Source organism: Pezoporus occidentalis, unplaced genomic scaffold (genome assembly GCF_034315485.1).
Source record: "Pezoporus occidentalis ecotype Australia unplaced genomic scaffold, CSIRO_AGI_Poc_V1 ctg173, whole genome shotgun sequence".
Taxonomy (NCBI): Eukaryota; Metazoa; Chordata; class Aves; order Psittaciformes; family Psittacidae; genus Pezoporus; species Pezoporus occidentalis.
In genome coordinates this window covers 8,980-32,493 of record NW_026913565.1, presented here as the reverse complement: position 1 = coordinate 32,493, position 23,514 = coordinate 8,980, and the positions used below count along the sequence as shown (strand labels likewise).

General features: G+C 39.3%; 1 long non-coding RNA gene across 1 annotated transcript; it reads right to left on the bottom strand.

The window, feature by feature from the left end:
- Positions 1 to 2,749: 2,749 nt before the first annotated feature.
- Positions 2,750 to 4,523, bottom strand: LOC134161405 (uncharacterized). The gene is made up of 2 exons (XR_009963960.1): positions 4,447 to 4,523; positions 2,750 to 3,887 (listed from the first exon to the last, which is right to left on the bottom strand). It is a non-coding gene; the product is annotated as an uncharacterized LOC134161405 (long non-coding RNA).
- Between the last annotated feature and the right edge of the window lie 18,991 nt (positions 4,524 to 23,514).

Genomic DNA, 23,514 nt, shown 5'->3' with positions numbered 1-23,514 from the left:
TTCTCCATATTAAGAAATGGACATTCTTTCAGTTCTGTATTTATTAACAAAACTGATTTGATGGACATTCTGAATGCATATATAAAGCAAGGTCTGAGGCAGGCAGAAGGTTTCACATGGCAGCTTGGTCACCAGAATATCAATAGTGTGTCCCTCCTTTTCCAGAATAAAGGAAGACATGGTAAGATAGTTTACTCTCCTTTACCCATCTAAGGTAGGACAGCAGAGTTCCTTCTTTCTGCTCCAACAAACTTCATTGCTAAATACTCTGTCTTGCCCTCTGCATCTACTGGCTCAGCGTGAATTGGAATCAAACACGATTATAGGAAATAATCTCACCCAGGCATTCTTAAAAAGCATAAAACTACATGCATAGAGCTAGAGAACAGCTTCTCAAGTAAAATATTGTTTCAGTATTAGCAGAGTAATGCAATATAATTTTTTTAAAACAATTTTTGTAATTTTACTTCAGTCAACAGCTATTTACGCCACCTGTCAGACACTTCGTGACCTGAACCATTAAGCCAAAGCTCTCCATCTACCATGAATAATACCATACTGCATTATCATAGGATTTATCCTAAACATTCCTAGAATAAACCCACTGCTTGCATACACTTTTTTTTTTTTTTGTGATTTTTATTGAAGAAATTACAGTTTCATAAGATATTATCTTCTCAGACTACTGTTTAATGACGTGTCAAAAGACCAACATATATATACACGTTTGGACAACTGAAAAAGCTTTTCAGTCACTACCCACTTATGAAAGCAGGTTGAAAAGACCAAGGAACATGCGAGGTACCAAGCTGATCAGCTGTATCTTGCAAAACTAAGGTTTGTTTTTTTTTAATTAGTTTTTTAATAAGCATCACCAAACAATGAATTACCACATTGAGTAATAGCAAGAAATGTGGAACTAGATGATGATTAAGGTCTCTTCCGACCCAGCTTAATGAGTTTTGTTGGACTTCACGAGATTTGTGTCAGCCCATTTCACCTGCCTGCCATCAAACTTGCACGTGGACCTTCAGGTAACTCCTTCAGTTCACTGTCTCCAAGTGTGCTTGTTAAGGCCACTGAGCAACACTGACCCCAGTACATGCTCCAGGAAAATGGCAGTAGTAACCATCTGCTACTTGGACTTTGCACTGCTGTTCTATTCCTAGTTAACATTCCTGCTATTGGTGAGATTGAAATTGTTTCCAATAGCATTTTCCAGCTAGAGACAGTATGAAACCTAAGTGCCAAAAAATTCAAGACTCACTTCAGTACTTTCTGTATAACATGACAGAAGACTAGTATTAAATAAAACTGACACAAAGAAAATTAAGTAATGATACCTTTGGTACCCCTTCACAAGATAAGGAAAGTAGTAATTGAATAAATTGAAAACAAATTAATACATCTTCTAACATACTTAAGTTTCCTTTCCTGAATGTAAAGTAAGATAAGAAGAACTAGAGATGACCAAAACAATCAAAGATAAGGATGTCTTAGGAAGAAAAAATTCCAAGTTACAGACACAACTGAAACAAGAAAAATATCCCCACAGAAGAAATACACTATTGCCAATTATACACTAGAAATGTTTACCTCTAATCAGAATTTTAAAGGTTTGACCTTTGCATACCTTAATCTTTACCCTTGGAAGTCTGACAACATATCACAGTTGCTTTGTCAATTGTTCAGTTCATTACACATTGCTATAGATTCTGTCCTATTAAAAGGATGAGTGGAAAACACAAGCAGATGTAAAATGTGTTCAGCCTGTTGGCTGTTGTTAACTAAAGCCACCTGGAGAAAAGCTGAGTGCTACATCACTCCATCTGTGAGAATCACAGAGAACTCAGGTAGTGAAAAGATTCTGCTAGAAAAAATGTGAGAGGGAACCTGTATCATAAATTATATTAAAAAGCTGAAAATACAGTAGGTTTTATACCTTTACATTAGAGAAAGCATAGAGATTAAGAGCCGAATTGGTTAGATGTTTTCCACATGAATTACTATATACCAGATATAAAGATGTTTCTTCACTGTCACTGCAGATGAATGAAAGTCACAATCTATCATTTGGCTTAGACTGATTTAGGACGATTCATTTAGTTCTACTTGAGAAACATTTTATTTTATACACTGTCATTGTAATACGAAACTGCTGTCTAGCAAAAAACTGTAATCCCTATGTAAACCCTATGTGAGACAGCTCTTCCAATCAGTCTCCCGAGCAAATTACAGATTTCCATCTTCCTGAGGAGTGCACTTCATTATAGGCTTGTCATGAAGTCAAACTCAGAAGAAAGAGATTCCCTGTCTCCACCATAACGATATACACTTGAACACTTAAGTGACTTGATGTCTTGTTTCCATTCAAGGAAACATTTGTTGGGCTTTCAATCCCAAATGTTGAAGAGGCTTTTATACTTCTGAATTAAATTTATCGGTGCTGGGTCACCTGAAACAAGGCTTAGTTCAGGTAGTAATATTACCTTCAGTGTGACTGGTATGCAAGCAAATTAAATCTCACCCACTCCCTATTTAATCTGTCTGGGTAAGCTTTTGATTTGGCTATCTCCAATATAAATACAGGGATTTGAGAAATACCAAGATAAAAATGCTGTCTCACGAGACACCCACTAATTCCTATTCCTTACTGGGATGCAAATCTGAATGTTTTCCCTTTGTGAAAGTTTCTCAGACTGATGTCTTTTACAAGACTTACAAAATAAAAATCCAGTATCCTTTCATAAAAAAAGTAAAGCTCTAATACTGATCAGAAACTCCTGAGCATCCAGCTGTTCTGCTTATTGCCAGTATGACCCAAATAACACTCCGCAGGCATGACTATGCATATTTAGTAATACATTGTCAATAAAAGTGAAACAAAAGTGATTGCAATTATTTAATGAAACAAGGTGAAAAGTGGAGGTATAGAAAAAAGGATAATCAACCATCTGCTTTACTTTACCTATACACACAGCAATATAAGTGAAGACCCATTATTACAAAACTAAGACACAGACATTGGCACATAGACACCTTATTCATGGGCAACCACTGACCGGCCCCAAAACTCAGGCCCATACTGACATAGCCTCTCACAGGGCTGATGCTTCTACTTGACAGGGCCATCACACACACCAGAAAGAGCAAGCACAAAGTATGACAATTTGATCAGGAACAAGCTCCATGATGATACATAAATAAATCAACCCAAAAAGGCAATTAGTCACCCACAGCTTCTGCTCCAGATGCTTTTCAAACTACAGTGAAAATATGTTCATTAACATCTAAGACAACAAAAATTCTTATCTCCGCCCTCTGAATATTAGAATAACTGGAAATAGTGTATAGTTTGTGATTTCAGATAGTCAGCTTACAAGGAATAAGGAAAATATTCCAATAGCACAAGAGCCACATGCAAATTAGCTAGCAGGTGTATATAAAGCTTCTGGGTACTATAATTAAAAAGAGCTGGCGCACACAACACTCTAGGCTATAAAATTAAAATTTTGCACAGAAATGTTTGCATTCTCCAGCAAAAGCAAATACTCCTTTGGAGAAAGAGTAAAATTGGAGTTGATCAGAGTGGTTTGGTTTTTGGGTTTTGTTTGCTTTTTTAATAAAACCGAGGAATTATTCTGGTGTTTGCTAGATACAACTCACAATTGCCAAGAATTCACTATGGACTAGGAGACTGTGCTTGTAGCCTGAAAGCACAACTTGTAGAGATGGATATCAGCCTTTCCCACGAGCTGTTGATCCAGTCTGTCAGTCATACATACAACCCTGGAATAAAACATCCCAGGCCACCTGCCTGGGATGATACGCAGTTCTAATTCAGTATATACAGTATTTCTTCTCCCCAAAGGATTTAATGATATTGCCTGGAAAGACAATATTAATTGCAACACTTGATATATAAGAAAAGCACTCTACTAGATGCTACTGTTGTATAAAAAACACTGCTGCCCATAATAAGAGAGTAGCTGAGGTACTTTTAATTGTGGTATCTTTGTTGGCAGAGACTAGCAGAGACACACAGTTAAATTTACACAGCAATCATGACTAGAAATCCACATAATTTTTCAAGATAACACAGAACAAGGCAGAATTATTTTAAAGAGGAAATTAAACAGAAAACATTCATTCAGTTAATACAAGTGAAAAAACACTGCTTTCTACTCTTGGAATATAACAACTATAAACGTTCTCCAAAAAGATTTTTTACAACCAAGGAAACTAGGTATTTCTGCATGCCATCTATAGAGTATCTTTCTTCAAAATATAACTTGGTTGCACAAAGCTACTTATCTGTAATGCTTATGCATGGTTTGCTTTTCACGTTAACGAGATTTCACTGTCTCTACTATCACAACTACCAGTTAAAAAACAGGTGTTAAAAGAGCCCAACATGTTTAGGAAAGGTATTGCAGCACAGCCTACCTCAGGTACAAGAGATTCTCTACTAAGAACAACCTCCACATCGATCAAAATGGACATAAAACATCCTTGCCTATTTTTTCTTTTTCTCTAGAAATTTTGGAGTCAAAACTCCAGCCTCTCAACAGTCTCCCACCTCTCTCCTATTCCCCAGCTAAACTGAAGCCGTGCCTCAACCTCTCCATAGGCAGAGGCCAACACAGGTGATGGCACTTGGCATCAGGGGTGTGAGCAGGGAACCATCAGCCCCATTGCCCCCACCTGGGTAGCACTGCTCCATCAGTCTGCACTCACCTGTGATTGTGTTGTTGATAATGATGGAAACATGAAAATACAGAATTTAAATACTACTTCTCAAGTCCTTTTAGGCTTGTGCTTTGTCCCCAGAAAAGGAGGTAGTTGATGGTGTGTAGGTGTTTGTGTAGAGTACATGGATGTGGCCCCTCTGCTGTTCCTTCTCCCCCTGTACCTTCACAGTCTAATTGCTACACAGGGACCTAGAATCATAGAATCAACCAGATTAGAAAAGACCTTTAAGATCATCCAGTCCAACTGTTCCCCCAGCACTGCCAAGTCCACAACTAAACCATATCACTAAGGGCCTCATCTACATGTTTTTTATTTCTGAACAGCCCCTTTTTGGACTCTGCTGACACAGCCTGACTCCACAGCAATCTCCCAGGGCAAACAATTACTGAAGCTGGTTAAACGTCATGTATTTCCTTTCAATTGTTCTAAACCAAACCAGTGTGATTTGGTGAATACCCATGCCATGTTCAACACCTTCATTGCCACCAGGGTTTTGTGGATTCAGGCACCTTCCCGTTGCCTTCCCCACTCTATAACTACCTGAAAGGAGGTTGTAGCAAGGTGGGGGTTTGTCTCTTCTCCCAGGCAACAAGTGATAGGACAAGAGAAAATGGCCTCAAATTGTGCTAATGGAGGTTTAGACTGGATGTCAGGAAAAATCTCTTCACCAGAAGGGCTGCAAGCATTGGCACAGGCTGCCCAGGGAAGTGGTGGAGTCACCATTCCTGGAGGTATTTAAGACATGTAGATGTAGCACTTAGGGATATGTTTTATTGATAAGCATGGCAGTGCCAGGTTAACAGTTGGATTTGATGGTCTTTCCAACCTAAATGATTCTATGATTCTGTAATAAGACTACATGACAGAAATGTCTAACCAACCAGATGAAGACAGAGCTGGAGAGCCAGTTCAGCCTGGTATAACATACAGACTATTCCTTTCAAGTGGGAGACAAAGGATTCAAAGCAATATTTTGTCCTGGTCAGATCAGGAGGCTGCATCCAGATCCTCCTATCTCAATCCCATATCTTTGGGCCCATAACACACACCTTTCTTTAAATCAGGGGTCACATATTCCAGCAGAAGAGATGGAAAAAAATAAGTAAAATGTACACAACAAGCCTGCTTATGTTATACTTCCACATCCAGTGAGACTGTAAAGTACAACATGAGTGTCTCGCAGAAATGTCCAGGTTGACAAAAAGAAGTAATTGCCAGGATGTGGAATGTGACTCCAAGCACTAAAACAGTCAGGTCAAAACATTTTAAAGGGAAAGAAAGACTTCTCTAACTAGTAACCAGTACATACTGTTAACTTGCAGAGAAATGAGTAAGAATACTTTGATTTAAAACCCCATATGGTCTGCAGGAGCAGGCACTCACAGAATGCCTTTCTCAAAGCTGTGTGCCAGAACACACAAGCCATATAGAAATTTTGCTTACTTGTGATCACACCCAAACAAAAAGACCCTAACCCCACTGCAGTGTGTGTTTTCTGAATGTATATATACTGTGAATTCATTCATTTGATGCACTGACAAAGTCATCTTTTTCTCACCTGTCATTTAAGTCCAATGCATGGCATAATTAAAAATAAACAGAACAGGTGGGTTTTTCTATTTTTTTTTTTTCCTGGTAAGACCTTTGGCTTGCATTCATACAGTCAGTTTTTCACAATCTTTCTACATTCAATGAGCACAGTAGTTTTAAGAGGATTTAAGGTGTGATATCAGCACAAAAAACATCAGAAAGATGCAGTGACTCCATTTACATGAGCTAGTCACGTATGACAAATTTTCATGCACCATGCCATGCATGATCTGAAGGTAATGTCCCCATATAAATATCTATTGGATGACTGTATTGGGCCAAATACAGTATGTATTGCTTTAGGTACTGAGACTCAGAAAACCCCCACTGCGGTTAAGGTCTCCTGGCAGTCTTTCAGGATGTCTTCTAGCATTCTAAAAGCTGAAAGTCTCAGTCTCACACAAATTCATCACTTGGCTCCTTCAGATTTTCCCAGAACTTATATTTCACAGTCCCTAGGAACTGTGAGTCTTCATACCATGATGGCATATATATTTTTAAAACAATCTGTACCGTTTGATCTTAGCTATCCCTTTGAACTTCCTACTCCTGAAAGAGAGGTTTTTGCATCCTGCAGTTGCTATGAAAACTTGCAATAACTGAGCTGCACAGAGGTGGATTTTTTAGCCTTCGAAATAACAGTTAGAAATCAAAAAGTAATAATTTAATATTAACCTACAAAGCTGATAAGAAGAACATTGTTACCTTTTGGGGATTTCTTGGTCTGAATAATGCTACACTATGCTGTGTTTTTTTTCTTCCCTCCTTTCTCAAGAGTTGATTCTAATTCCCCAGATACTAAATATAATTAAAACATGCAGCAGCAACAAGCTTTAGAGAGAAGATCTATCATGAATTTTTCATAGCAGGACTTTGTTTGGGCCTTGATGTCTTCTCAGCTGCTCATGACTAAAAATAAGAAAGCACAGTTCAGTTTCTTTTAAATTGTCATTGTTATATAAAATGATGTGATTATCAGCCATGAATGACTGGAATCAGCATCACCAAAGTATGAAAACACAGGTTCTGAATAAAACCACAAGCAGCAATGAAATCACAATTAAGCTTAATGATAGATTGTGTAAAATGGTACCTTAAAACAGCCTGTTTTTTTCACTGAAAAGTGCTTTTGGTTTTGCGGGAGGTTTTTTCTCTTGTTTGTTTATTTGCTTGTTTTGGGAATGTTGTTTGTTTGTTTTTGCAAAATATTGTGAAATAAAGGAGGGAAAAAGGGATATAGCTCTGTTTCTGCAGAAAGCAGGCTTCTCATTCGGATCTTCTCTTACAATGTTTTTGTTCAGTGTCTCTTATTTAAGGGCTAATGCTGTAGAAATACTCACAGATAATGACATTCAAATGTAACTGAACTGTTTGACAAAATTAAAGTGAAAAGTGGAGGGATTATAAACCATTTTGAGAGTCCTGTTTGTCCTTCTGGGATGGCCACAATAGACAAGAATTACAGCAATGCTCTGCTCTAGATAGAGAAGGTGGTCTCTGAATGTCCTGAGAAATCCATATACATATAACTGCCTTCAGAAATAGGATAGTAACACTTCTCTAGCTGGTCCACACTAATCTCACATAACAGTAAATCAGTTGTTTTATATTCTAATTCTTTTCTTTACATGTATTTTCTTGGCCTAAAATATTCTTGATGGAATATGTGCCTTTGTGTAATGGACATATAACAATTCCTGCAGTTTTAATTGGATGAAATAACTACTAATTCTGTGGAATCTCTGTTTTCTAGTCATTGCAGAGTCAGATTCTGCAAAGAAGATATTTTCCAAGAAAAAGATAGTGGATAACCTAGCATAGTTATAGAAGAGATTTGTAGGAAAAACATCACTGTGTGCATTTGATGGAGGCAAGTTAAGTTTTGACAGCACTATCTGATTTATCTGTAAAGGAAATTCAAATAAACTTCCCATAGGTTAAGATGTCACCCACTGGAAGGACACACATAAATAGAGATTTATTATGCTTTTCTATCAGGTAGTCTGCATTTAGGATGTGTCAGAACCACAGTTTCGAAGAGAAGTATTATTATGAGATAGTCCTTTGCCGAGAAAAAAAGATACTGCTACATCTTAAAAAAAAAAACAAACAAAAAGACAACTTTGAAATTTTTAAACAGCTAGTGAAAAATAAATGTATAAAGTTGACCAGCAGGTTGAAGGAGGGGATTCTGCCCCTCTACTCTGCTCTAAAGAGGCCTCACTTGGAGTGCTGTGTGCAGTTCTGGTGTCCTCAACATGAGGACATGCAACTGCTGGAGCAGCCACAAGGATGATGAGGGGGCCAGAGAACCTGCTGTACAATGACAGGCTGAGAGAGTTGGCGCTGTTCAGCCTGGAGAAGAGAAGCTCATAGCAGCCTTCCAGTACCTGAAGGGGGCCTACAAGGATGCTAAAGAGGGACTCTTCATCAGGAACTGTAGCAATAGGACAAGGGGGGATGGGTTCAAACTTAAACAGGGGAAGTTCAGGTTAGGTATAAGGAAGAAGTTCTTTACTGTGAGGGTGGTGGGACACTGGTGCAGGTTGCCAGAGAAGTTGTGAATGCTCCATCCCTGGCAGTGTTTGAGACCAGGTTGGATGGGTCTTGGAGCAACCTGGTCTAGTGGAAGGTGTCCCTGCCCATGGCAGGACGTTGGAACTGGATGAGCTTTAAGGTCCTTTCCAACCCAAACCATTCTATGATTCTTAAGATACTGTGTTTCAGTTCTTGAATGATTCAGTTTACAACATACATAATTTGTAGACGTTGATGCTACACTGTCAAATTAGACTGTAAATGTGGTAATGCAGATATATCATAATAAACTCTCAGACAGGAATGCTGAAATTGATTAGGTTACTAAAATAACCAGGTTTTCTCTTCAATAGATTTCCATCCACTGTCAGTGTGGGTATCTTTTAGCTTAGGTTAAAATACATTTCAGGTCTTTTTAACCAGGTTCTTAAACTTCATTTCACTCTTTTCTCTGTATCACATTTTTATATGCTGTTACAGCAAGTGTGGTTTTATAAGCATCCATGCCATTTTAAATAAAACAAATTCATGTAAAATTAGCACACATTCTTCCAGTTGTTTTTTTTTTTAAATGTGTAAATAAACATCTTAAAAGAAGTGGCTGCAACCATTTTTTATGTGTATCAAGTGTGGCTTATTTTATGCAACTGTGGTATCTAAGTCATTTGAAGAAGTCAGATACAAAGAGCCTCAAGATAAAAAAATACAGTTTTTGTTTTGCTGTGTTCCAGGGGTAATGAGCTGCTTGTTTCTTCAGAAGTAATTTCTTCTCTGAAATGCAACAGGCTTGCAAACATCAGCAACCGTCATGACTAAGTTATACGGCTAAACAAAATAAAAACACTACAGTCACACTAGAAGGCAAAAGGCAGAACCACCAATGCAATTTTATTAACAAACATTATGATAATGCTCCACAATAGAGCACATAGGTTCTCATTAGAGCGATAAAAGCTTGTCTGCAGAATATAAATTCACAGGTACATCTGTAACTTAGCCATAACTGCAAATCTGGCTGCACCCTACTATTGGCTATAATCTCCTGCCAGCTGTTCCCTCTCACAGAATTCATCTTTATTTTCCAGTAAAAAGAAAGGCCTCTATTTTCTTAATCCACTCCCTTTTCTCCAGCCTTACAGCTGCCCTGAACACAGACTGGTAGTATGCAAAGGAGTTGCAGGGGGATGGGTAGGAGCATCAAAGAGGAATGTGTTTCCTTCTAGCAGTGTGATGGTCATGGACCAAACAGCATGGGCTGTGCTCCAAGTCCAAACCTGTCCCAGGAGGACTCACACCTTTTTGTGGGTCCATTGCCATCATCATACTTTCCTTCCACAGCAGTGAACCTGCTCACCCCCATGCACAGCAAATTGTGAGAAAAAGCATTAAGAGAACTAAAGCATCAGCAAAATTATTTTAGCCACAAAACTTATTTTGACATACACACTATGGTTGAGTTTCATTTTCTTTATGGGTAAAGGGTACAGAAGAATTAGAGGTGGAGGACTAACTGCAAAAAGTCCTACAGAACCCAGAGCATGAATCTGGAAACCAAAGAACATTCAGAAATTTGAAGAAGGTGAAGATGTAGAAAGAAAACTGAAGGACATAATAAACCTAATTCATCCATAATTCATCCAATGGCATTGTCAACCTAGCATGTAAGGAACAAAAAAACAGTCCATGCCAACCAAATAGGTGTAAAAAAGCTGCACAGACTTAATTTCTGTACTAATCTGAAACTGGAATCAGTGTTAAATGCTGTCACTGGTACAATGGGAACAAATTTACTGAGGATTTCTTCTGATGCAACACACTGGGAAAGTGCACAGTGTTGCACATCAAAAATTCATGGAAAAAGGATCTGAGGCAATGGTTAGAAGTTGCAGCAAGAGATATTTCAGTTAGGGAAGGGGAAAAAAATCCACAAAATAACAAGGATTCCTCAAGTGCTGAGAGACTGTATATGCAATTCCTATAATTCTTCTAAAAGCTACCTGCAGATATGAGATCCAGCATGAGTTGCCAAAGAAGATAATGTAGATAATTAGAAGGTATGTTCTTCAGTATAAACTGCATCTGCAGCTTCTTGCAATTTGAATTTTACAGATGACTTTTATGGCTCATACCATGTTACATTCACAACACTGCCTTGCAGTACCAATAAATAAAACCAAAACCCTATACATTGTCAAGTGGATGTACTTTGGTGCTTCAAGGCAAAATTAGTAAGAAATATATACATTTCTTTTCCCCTAGTTGATGTGTCCTATTTAAGAAGTAGTAAATTATAAGCACACCAAAGACTGCAACTTCTATTACTTCTCCATTTAAAGAACCACTGCTGTAAACATTCTGGTCTCATCTTGTTTTTTCTGCATTATGTTGGCACTTACTGAGCAAGTGCCTATAACAAGTTTTAGAAGCCAACATTGGGCCACACTTCCCAGAAAAAAACAAAATAAAACAAACTTCATACTTTATTTCTTAATTTAATAAATGAGCCACTACACTTTCTCACCAGCTTGGTTACATTTGTGTGCATTTCTCCCCTTCAATGTGTGGTTAGTGTGATGGATCCTGACGGAAAACCCCTACAGACTGAAATCATGTGTTTATACACAGAGCAGTTAAACGGCAATCCATCTCCTTTATATCCTTATTATGTCCAGGGAAAATAAAAGCTGTAGGAGGGAGGTAAGACCCTAAGTGCTTTTGTTCTGTATAACCTGAGGGAGTAGGGAGTTGCAGGCACCCAAACTGCTAGCTCGCCAGGCTTGCGTGGCTCAAAGGGAGACACCCTATCACAAAGGATTGAGAAACTCACTCTCTCCACATAAACTGAGTATCAGTTAATTAAATTATTTCTATGCCTAATTTCTGTTCACTTTGCTGGCTTGTACTGAAGTACAGATAGTTCAGATAATTGTGACATTGCTTTGCAGTGTGAATTGTTTTGGATATATATTGTCTCAGATAATTTGGAATTAGACTTCTGGTTGGTTCTGCTTTGACTCTGGAGTTTGCTGTAAGACTCTTTTCCGAGAGTAGGCATCTTTTTACTCCAGCCCAGCTGGCTCAGCACTACAGGGCAGCACACAGGAGAACAGGGCTGTGTCCACCCTAACCCTAACCCAGCCCTCACTGGCGCTTGGGACCAGGATGCTGTGGAAAACAGCATTTTTCAGGACAGAGATTTTGCTTACGAGACATCAATCTAGTTGGCTTATGTTATCCCTCATGAGAATTTTTGCAGCATGCTCAGCCTCTGTTGACGAGAGCAAACTTCCTGGGGCTAGAGTTCAGCAGGCAATTGTGTTGATTAAGAAATGACATTTTTTTCTCCCATATTCCTCGAGATCAAGGAATTTATTTGTAGAAGGATATTTTCCATGGTTTGTAACAAAAATTCTTTGTAATTCCAGCACTGAAATGCATATTCTGTATAAGCACGAAACCTGTGGGAGGCTTGAATGGTAAGACATAGTCCCTGATGACCCATGAGACACATGACAATAACATCTAGCGTGATTTAAGGAGATTTTGGGGATTATCTTCTGAAACACAAGATCTTTACAAGGGAGTTTCCATATTCATCTGTCCTTTAGACTAGTAAAGGTTTCACTCTCCAGAACTGCTTACACTGTTGGTGGCTTTTTGTTCTGTCTTCTATTTGTGTGTCTAGAATCCATCTTGAATAGCCCAAATTCATCCTGTGCAAACCCAATTTGTGGGGAAAATGACCTCAAAAGTGGGGCTGTGTCTTCCTCCCACCATCCTTTGGGAGTGTGTGACCACGTGCTTTTACCAAAATAAGCTCCTCAAAGATCTTCAGCCAGTGGAGTTCTTCCTGACTTTAGGCTTTAGCTTTAACTGTTTGCAGAGAAGCAGAGACATCTCACAGCATCAACTGCAAAATGCCTTCCCTGCCATGCCTGACAAGGACACAAGACTGCTGAATCCCAGAAGTCCTAAATATTTCCTATTGTCTGGGGATGGACGAGTGCTTAAGTGGCAAAATTAGGTGCCTCAACCACCCTCTATTAGCTGCTTCACATAAGAATTGTCTCTTTCCCGGCCTTGAGCACAGCAACTACCTACATCCCCTTCTAGGAGTTTCTCTTCTGCCTTTTTTTGCTGCCTCTCAGCCCATTACTGGAAGAAAAATTGCTAAGCAAACACTTCTGCTGCTCTTCTGCCTGATCATTTTCAGCTTTTCTAAGTAAATATCAAATACTACTAACACACTCCTCAATGTACTTTCCCCAGTCCCAAGTAGCCATCTCAGCAAAGGCCCAAGTCATTTTTTGTTCTGCTTCACAGCAGGACTCCCAGTGATTTGCTTCTGATTCACACCAAACTCTGATGACAAGCTTCCCTGATAAAATTAGCTTTTTGTTGGTCTCTACTGGCACACTCCCTCCTCCTAATCAGGTCACTTGGGACAGACATGGTTCTTTATGGGCTGGTTGGCTCGGGTAGTAAATAAATGCACATCTGACGTAAATTGTGAAGCCAATTAAAACTGTAGTAACTTCCAGCATTCAGGTTTCCAGTGCAGTGAACCCAAGCATATATCTGGATGAGGATTTCCAAATGCAACAAAAGTCCCTGCTAGAGAAAGACATTTGCCAAAGAACAGCAGTGTTGACAGCAGAAGGTGGTCACGCTTCACCACCTCTCCACCAGCCTGATTACCTGATGCTGTAAAACCCATCTCTGGCCTTTCCCTTATTGACTATTTGCAGTACCTCAATTAAACCTAAGCTTTCTGGGTCAGGAGGATGGGTCCTAATCCCAAATTTATAAGCATCGCTATAGCAGCAGGTGCAATGTGACATGAAAACTACCAACAGCAGTAGGGGAAATGACAGAAACACTCGCTCTCCAAGGGTATTCATTCTTTGATCTTGTGTCCCCAAACACTCATTGATGTCACCTTTCTCTATATTTAACAGCACACACTTAAAATCTGGCTGAGGTTGCTTTGCTGCTCTCTTAATATTCACTTGTTTTTGCCCATCTTTCAGGGCAGGATCCGCACGGTTCAGACACATACACAGAGCATCTCTCAGGCTTGATGCTGGCTGGTGTCTGGCATGCCAGACAATTTTGCTTAAATCAATCAGGCATCCCATGGATACGGTTTTCACACCCAACCTAGCAAAAGCTGGCACTTAGGTGAGAGAGTATCAGTCATGGTGTGCATAGTGCCAGGCTAAGCACAGCCGGACAGAAATAGAAATCAAAAATAATGCTAAAATAAAGGCAGAAACTGTGAGTTTAACATTTCTGGGATGATTCTAAGGCAATCATGCCTCTGCAGGTAGCTTCTCCTGCTGTTATTTCACTTCTGCACACAGATGTTCTCACCAGAGCAAAAACTACTCCATCACATCACAGGCACAGCTCTTCCACAGGTGGAGTATGCAGAAAATTATATACAGGCATGCACAGAGTGAAATAATATCAAGAGAACAGTATCTGTTCCCTCTGAAAAATGTTTCTGTCTGTGTTGGTACTCTCAGACATGCTGATAAGCAACATCGTTCATGTGCTTATCGATAAGAGGTGTTACAGCCACACCTTCCCAGTCTAATCCCAAACCCAGTAAAATCCACAAGGGCTTCTGTGGGCGTAAATTCAGAAAAATAAGATGAGACTATACCTGTGTTAGTAGTTGCTTTGGAGGGTGTCATGTACCTGCCACAGAGGGTTAAAGTAACAATGCAAATTTTAAATACTGTTGAGTTTCTGTATTCAACATGCAGTCCTGGGTTCAGCAGTAGCAGTCATTTTTTCTCCTTCTTAGTAGCTGGTGCAGTGCTGTGTTTTTGACTTTCAGCCTGGGAACAGCGCTGATAACACTGATATTTTTAGTTAATGCTCAAATGTTTGGTTTGGCCAAGGACTTTGTGAGCCTCATGCTCTGCCAGGGAGGAGGGGAAGCCGGGAAGAAGCAGAGACAGGACACCTGACCCAAACTGACCAAAGAGGTATTCCATACCACAGCACATCATGCCCAGGATGTAACTGAGAGTTACCTGGAAGGGCTAGGAACTGCGGGGTTGGACGAGGTATCGGTCGGGTGGGGTGGGGCAAGTTATCGGTCGGCTGGTGCTGAGGTGCTGTATTCTCTTCCTTTGTTATTTCCTTTATCATTATTATCACTGGTGGTAGCAGTAGTGATTTGTGTTATACCTTAGTTACTAAACTGTTCTTATCTCAACCCGTGGGAGTTGCATTCTTTTGATTCTCCTCCCCATCCCTCCGGGAGCAGGGGGAGGGCAAAAAGGGGGGGAGTGAGAGAGCGACTGCATGATTTATGGCTGACTTTGTTTAAACCACGACACAGGAATAAATCAATAAGCAACAACTCCTTGGATAAACCTAATTTTATGTTTGTTAAATGCTTTTTTACTCACTAATAAGACATAAGAACATAAAAGTTTACATCTTTCTATTGCATCCTAATAAATAACTTTGTTTCTTAGTCAGTCATCCGTCATCCACTTCTCAAACACATGCATATGCTGTAAGAACAACCAGTGCTTGGACAACACATTGCCTCAGATGGATTCTTTATCACCGCTGTCACCTAGGAGAGTAAAAGGAAAGATAAACTGATTTAGAGAACAGTGTGACATCACTGTATCATGTTTACAGACTTTCTCTCTGATGGATTTACACAGCCTCCACTGAGATTATAAGCAATTGATACTGGGTGTACACTGCAGAATAAACAAAAGGGAGTCATAAAAGGTAATCTGACCACAAGGCATGACTGTTATCTTTTCTCTTTTTCCTCCTTTCCAGTTTCCACTCTCAAGGAGAAAAATTTGTAGTACTGATATATAAACTTTAATACCTTAAGGCCTAAGCAACTGCCCAGACTGCAAAACAACTCTGAAAAGCAGAGAAAACAGCACACAGTGACCACACAAATCTTTTAGCTGTGGTACCTTTCTGCTGCTCAGTCCCCAGCTGTCCAATTACACAAAGGAAGAATTGCCACCTGTTATTTGTGTTCTTTGGACATCAGTGAAATATGATGCAGACCAGATCATATATTCAGACTTTCAATAGCAACTTGCTTCTTAACATTACAGAGGTAGACATGAACATGACACATGGAGAAATACCTCGTTCTGTGTTGCTGTGCAGAGCTGGGATGTGGCCACAAGCACCCTCAGATGCTGCTGTCCTTTTTGACTGGTACAGCTGACTGGACAGTGATCATGGGGGAGGAAGAGAAAACAAAATTGGATACTTACATTGAACAATGTGAACAACCCACTTTAGTCTGACATGTAGAGTGGTCCCCTTCAACACAAAACCACTGAGAAATAGAAGAAAGGCCTTTATAAATTACTTTTTTCCCCCATTTGCAGGTACTTGCACTAGTAAAAAGATCATCTTTGTCACAGAAAAGACTTCTGCTTTCATCTGTTGCCTTCAGAAATAACATGCTCTAATATGAAGAAAAGATGTGTTTTCCAGGCCCTGAAACATTCTGTGGTCTTTTCAGCACACAGAGAACAGTGCTCTCTTGCAGGATACGTGATGATAAGACACACAGTTATATGACACATCCATAAGTGGAGGACCTCTTCATCATGCATCTATCAAGAGTTCTATGCAAGACCACTGCACTAGATATAAGGATGATTAAGTCATTGTCAAGAACAATAACAAATAAAAGTGGCATATCAATGTTTATGATTTGGGCATCATTTAGGGAGAAAAATAATAAGGTGTGATATTGGGGAAAGATCAAGAAACAGTTTAGGTTTAAGATTTTAATGAAAACACATTCATGTTCTACAAAAGACTAAAGGCTATATTATTTTCTGGAAGTCAAAAGTAAGAGCATCCATTTGGCCTTTTGCAAATCAGGGCTTATAACGTAGAATATACACCAGCTGAGGCCTCCTTTAAAATGTCATACAGAAATAAGCATGTGGTCAGCATGGTAGGAGAATTAAAAGTACAGTAGATGAAATTAGATGCTTTGTCTTGTTAACATCTGTTTGCATAATGTCTGCTGATTTAAAGGCATCTATTCTTTTGCAGCCCATCATTTACTACCCACTATATTAGAAATCAGGCCTCCTTTGTATACACAGTTAGCACATCCCTAATTTTTGTTGCTTATTTCAGTGTTGCTATCTGATGTACTAGAGAAATCACACTGGCATTCAGATCACATACACTGGATCACCATGAAGCAGCTACCATTTTTCACTTTCTGATCACTGGAGTCTAATGTGTCTTTGCATCTAAATAAACTATTTGCATGATAAGCAGACATCTGTATGAAATTGTTAGCATCCAGTTAGCTAATATTCTTCTTCTGTGGTATTTCAAATGCTGAATATTCTCTTTCATTTTAGAAAGACCAAGCTGGTGCAGTAAAGCTGTTAAAAAATGAAACACTTTCATAAATATTCACCCTATTTCGACAAACAAAGGGGAAAAACTGAATGGGAAAGTGTTTAGTTTGTTTTTAAAAGATTATGCAAATGCTCTCAGATCACAGTGCTTATTTTTATCCATCTTTCAAATCCTTTCTCATTGATGCATATCTTAGAATCGTTAAAGAGTTTATTGTAATTTTTTTGTTTGAGCATGTTCTCCTAGCTGATAGCTCCTGGTTAATTTATGGTCTTCAGCTAGTACTAGGATCCCAGCTCACCAAATGTGCATCTTGAGCTGTTTAAGTCTTATTCTGGTGAGAAAAAATCACCTGGACAAAGACTTGCATTAACAGGGAGCTGAAAATAACTCCAGCCACTGACTTGGATTTAATCTGTAGAGGAAACGTGTTTCTCTCTAGCATGTCTGCATTACAAACCTTTGCCTTCAGAACTTTAATTAACCTTGATAGGAGCTTAATGGCTGAATCTCTACACACTGAGATTAGAGTGTAACAACAGACTGCAGTTGTTCCAGCTTTCTAGGGAGAGCAAACACTGTAGCTTTCACTTGAAATGCAGCCCTTGAAAGCAGTGACAGCACACACTGCAAGCTGCAGATGCTGCAGACCCAATTTCCCATAATTTCATCTCTGAGATAACTGACATTAAAGTCAGAACATATCACAGACACACACACAAAAAAAAGTACAATAGCCATTATGAATGATGAAAGTGCTTTTCTGCTTGTTACTCAGAAGGAGACATACTAAAACAAATAAACATTTTCCCATTGGGTAGGTGGTAAAAAAAAATAATAAAGATGAGGTACAGAGACATCTTTTTTTTCCCTCCATCAACTGTGTGATTGCTGAAGTGCATTTCGCTCCAGGACTTTTCCACTGACAAGTGAAAAGCTGCCTTTCAGTGGGCAAAGGTTTGGTAGGTAAGAGGAAGGAAGCAGCATACCCTGCCACTGGTAATTCCCAACCTCCACAGCAGGGCACAGGCATCAAGGTTTGGAAAAGGGGAAATTCACTATAGACAGCAAGAGCATCATTTTGTTCCTTGTTTGAAGCAGGCTGCAATTCATTTTCTAACAGTTTTACACTGTGTATCAAATTGCCATGTTTACTCTTTCTGATCTAAATGACCTTCATTTTTTTTCCCCTGATTTTAATGTCCCCGCTGCACTGTGTTCTACAATGTGATTTCAGAAAACTTGTTACCCATCAATTACCTTTGAGATGAAGGCCACAGTCTGATACTCAGTTCCCTTCTCTAAGACAGCCTGATTCAACACAGAAACAGGTGGTGAGATCTCCTTGTTCCACTGAAGTCTAATCGTCTTCATGTCCCTCACCTTGCATGCTACCCTGTTAAAATACAAAACCAATTTACTTCCCAACAAAAGCAGAGTGAATATCTGAAACATTTGATATAAAGTTTCCTAGGCCAATATCAGACATACAGCATCACAGATTTTACCTCCTGCTGGAGCTGGGTTCTGCGTGCAAATGTCAGAAAGAAATTCCCTTTGTTCATAAAGTGAGAGTTGTGTTTGTTAGAGTCCAGCAGTTTACAAGATCAATTATCTCATTGGTGCACATTCATCAGCAATGTCTGTTGCCTCCCATACTTCAACACAACCTCACCAGAGACCTGTATTTCATATATGTAAAACCAAACTGTCTACAAAAAAGAAAATAATCCGTAGAGCATTCTTCTGAATCTGGATGGTCTTCCTCTGATCACCAAAAAGGGCAGGCTGATGTTCAGAGATGTGAGATGAGATTCTTTTTTTTAACCTATTGAAAAACTCATTCTCTTCTTTCCCTCTTCGAGCTCTGAATTAGTTTCACATCAGCTTCAAAAGAAACAGTAATACAAGAATGCTCTTGCTGTCCACCTCAGCACACCTGGTGGCACTTGGGAACAACTTCTTACACAGGTATGCAAACCAAGATTTATGAAACAGTGTCTTGTAACTCAAACATGAATGACTGATGTGTCAGTCAATTCTGCTCAGTTCCTTTAGTTTAAACTAGGTCAACCCTGAAGCAGTTCAATGACATAATTAGCCAGCAACCAGGGAACAAAATACCTGCAATCCATACCAGCAATGCAACAGCTAATCAACAGTGCTAGACTTTCATAAAAGGTTTCTATGCACCTGCCAGCTTCTGGATGGCCCTCAGCACCTCATTGGAGGGGATGTGCTGGCACATGCACCACAGAACCCTGTGGGTTGCAGACTGGGGATGTGGCATTGCCCATGTCCATCCCTCTGCCAACAGCCCTCTGACCCACACCAACACCTCTCCTCTGTGTCAAAACCAGCAACCTGCAATTCCCTTATGACTATTGAACACGGTTCACGTTCATCTTTACTCTTTTAAAGGATGACCTTTGGGCAAATGCTTTCCCAGGCAGTTGGCTGTCCCATTCATGGTACTCTCTTAGCAGCAATTGGGACAGGAGATTTTTTCAAGGGTGGGCTGTGCGAGAACTGCAGATTTACCAGGTTAGTTTTATAATATAGTTGGTTGTGGTTTTTTTATCATCTGGTTTATTTTTTAGGCTAGTTTTACAATTTTCTCCAAAATAAAACTTGATTTAAAACTTCCTTCAGCTTCAAAGGAATGCCTTGTGAAGACAGCAGGCCAGACTAACATGGGAAGACTGAATCTATTTGACTGAATAAATTCATGGTAATTCCACGAGGTGTTCCCTAGAGGAAAAGCAGATGAGCAAAATGCACTGGACAGTTGCAAAGCAGAATACAATACATAGAGTGAAGGGCCACATCTTCTGCAGTTAGCCTGTCTTACAGAACAATTTTGCCTACAGAGCCCCCAGCAAGTGTCAAGACAATTTATCACCAACCATCTATGGCAAAAGACAGTTCTACATATTTCCTGGGTTTAAGTATTCTCTTCTACCAAGACCCGATAAAAGCTTATGCTCAGGTACCAAAACAAATTGCATGTAGTGTGTGTGTTCTTTCTGAGCAGTGCTGGAGGCCCTACAGGTGAAATGTCATTTTGGGTTTTGTGCCTTCATAGGAAAAGCAAGGGGGTACCCACATGACAAATAGTTTAAATTTACACTAAATTTACATGAAAGTTTTCATCTGATGGGCAGAGAGAAAAGCACACAGCAGTCAGTGGAAATTGCCAGACAGACACTAGGGAATAAGAAATCTTCTCACTACTTTCATAAACATATTGTGAATATCCTGTTGCCTCAGTTTTGTTTTACACCTCCTCTAAATACAACATTTTTTCTTCAATGTTCTCTATATCTATTTTCTGCCTCTTTTCAAGCTCCTTTCTACTACTGGTCCCTGGCCCGAAATTTTAGTCTCAGACTATCTTCCTTTGAAGTCAGCAGCTCTCAGCTCCTTAGAATAGCTCAGCCTGACTTTGTAAAAGTGCCCAGAAATAAAAGTCTGAGAAACATAACAGAAAAATAGACTGAAACCTTTTCCTGACTCTAGTCACAAAGCATCTTTGAAGTCTTGTAAATAATTCATTTCACCCTTTCCCTCTTTAGAATGAACACACATGACAAATATCCAGTTATTTTTAGGTCATTAGAATACTGCTCCCTCTTCTGCCCTCCCTCTTTTGTCAGTGAAGTAGCAGTTCCCCAGGTGAAATCATCAAAACGAGAGTCAGCATCTCCATGCAGCATGAGAAATGCTGATGTGTCCTAGCTGAGGAGCTATACTCTGCCCAGGGAAAACGCACACTTCTCAGGTCCAAAGGGCCAGAATCATCCCCTCACTTTGCTCATTTACAATTTTCCATCAGGATTTAAAAATTCCCTTTGGGATAGAAATTAAATAGCCATTAATCAGGCATTGTCAGAAATGTGAAACTGGGAAAAATCGTTGATGTTAATGGTGGGAAAGATTCAACTTGCCTGCAGTTCTAAGCAGTGATGTGACATGGTTTGTTTTCCTCTGAAGTCTTCCCTGAGTGAGGCAATACTTAACATTCCTAGGAGAACCTGCCATTAACAATTACATTTGCAATTACTCTTACCTCTGGCAAATGATCCAACATTTACATAACTCAACCACCTCCACAGTGAGAAATATTGCACTGTACATGAAATAATGCTGGATTAGGCTTAGACTGTTAATGTAACTAAAAATGTTCAGTTATTTCAGTGGAAATTTGGAGGGCATTACAGTTGAGAAGCAATGGGATATTCTGCATTTCTGTATTATGGAATAACACACAGTTTTAGTGATATTTACCTTTTATGTTAAGGCCAGAGGTTACCCCATGGAGTGTGCTGGCTGCTGCAGTGACTGCTAGTACCTTCCAAATACCAGTACACTAAACTGGTATGGCCCAGACCAGCTATTGAAAATAAATATTGAAATCATACCTGGTGTGATATAATTAGTTTGCATATCTAAAAATAGAACTGTAATGTAATATCAAATATGCAGCAAATTGTCTGATTCACAAATTATAATGTTCCTAAAAAACATTACTTTATTCCTTTCAAGGGAGATGCAAGAAACTTACTAGGTTTATCCACAGAAACTTGTGACATGCTTACAAGCATTTAATGGTTGTTATAGACGATAACAGGATTAAAAGCAGAGCTTCTGGTTTATTAAAAGCAAAGAAAATAAACTCCAGGTTTCCAAAAATGAATATTTAATCAGTTTTTAAGTGGAATTTAAGATGAACTGTATGCCAGTATTTTGAAAAGAAGCAGTGCCTATGCAGATTTAAGTTCAGAGAAGCCCCATGGCTGCACATGTTGCATGAGCTCATTTTCCTACCATTAGGTCCTTGTGTATCTCCATGCTGTCAACATGCACATTTTGAAAGCACTCCATAGTTTCCATTTTGTTTTTAAGACTTTCCAGTGAGATATAATTCTAAATAAACACACTAAAACCCTAGTCATTACCCTTAGCTTCATGAGGTTTTCTACATTCCATCAAACATAGCACTTTAAATACTAACTTTACAGTCCAAAGCCAGTTCATAATTTGCTGTATATAATCATATTCAATGTTTGACTTCTGAAGATTTTGTACAACATTCCCCATAATCTGTATAAAAGTTCTACTAATTCCCACCTATATAAAAATAGAACCATCTAAACCAATTTCTGCCTTGCAACAGAGCAATATATAAATTACACTGAAATCAGTGCTGACAGACAGAAATGTAATTATAATGGAAGCAAAGACTTTTGCTACATGTGAAGAATGTCAGTCTGTGATGTTTTTAAACGAAAAGCAGATTGCTTGACACAGGCAGTCTGTATTAATGGCATTCCAGAGACATATGACCAAGTAAGGAACTAGGACACTTACCGTAGGTTACTAGAGATTTCTGGGTTGATTTCTAGGACAATTTAACTGTCAAGGTTGTTTATATTTGCTATTTGAGGTTATTTGGAGAGAGTACACCGAGAAAAAAAAAAAAAAACAACAGACATACAATGACCTTTAGGTTTGCAAAGCGTTCAGAACCTGAGCTTGAAACAGAGCTATGGAGACTCAGCTGTGATGAGACCTGCCAGGGGGTACAGGGAGGTGGAGAGCAGGAGTGAGAGTGGGGCCAGAATGCCAGGAGGTACCTGTTTCACCACCAACTGCTGGTGCTGGTGGATTTAGATGTCCTCACATATCTCACATTAGAAAAGGTTGCTCTGCAAACTTGAAAACATTCTGGCTACTGAAAGGGTAACTCTAATTGGAATCCCACTTCCTTTAGGTGGAGGGCTCCCTTTACAGAATAATTATGCATGGCTTCAAGAGTTTTGCTACAGCTTCCCTCTGTCTGTCATTCATCTTTCCCTGTGAAAAGAAGCTTTTTTTCAGCACTCATCATCCCACTTCCACATATTCCCTTTCACCACACTGTGTGAAGGCACCTTCCAGTTTCTTAATACTTGTTACAAGTATTGACACAGCTAAGAAAGGGGAAACAGTGCACATAGCAATGGTTTTTAATCATTACACCAAAGCGAGCCCTGTACTATATAGAATCATAGCATAGTTTGGATTGGAAGGGACCTTCAAAGCTCATCCAGTCCAACTCCCGTGCAATGAGCAGGTATATTTTCAACTAGACCAGGTTGCCCAGAACCACATCTAGCCTGGCCTTGTATGTCTCCAGGGAAGACATTGTCTATATGTAGACCTCTCTCCATATAGCTGATCCCTTCATACTGATTTGCA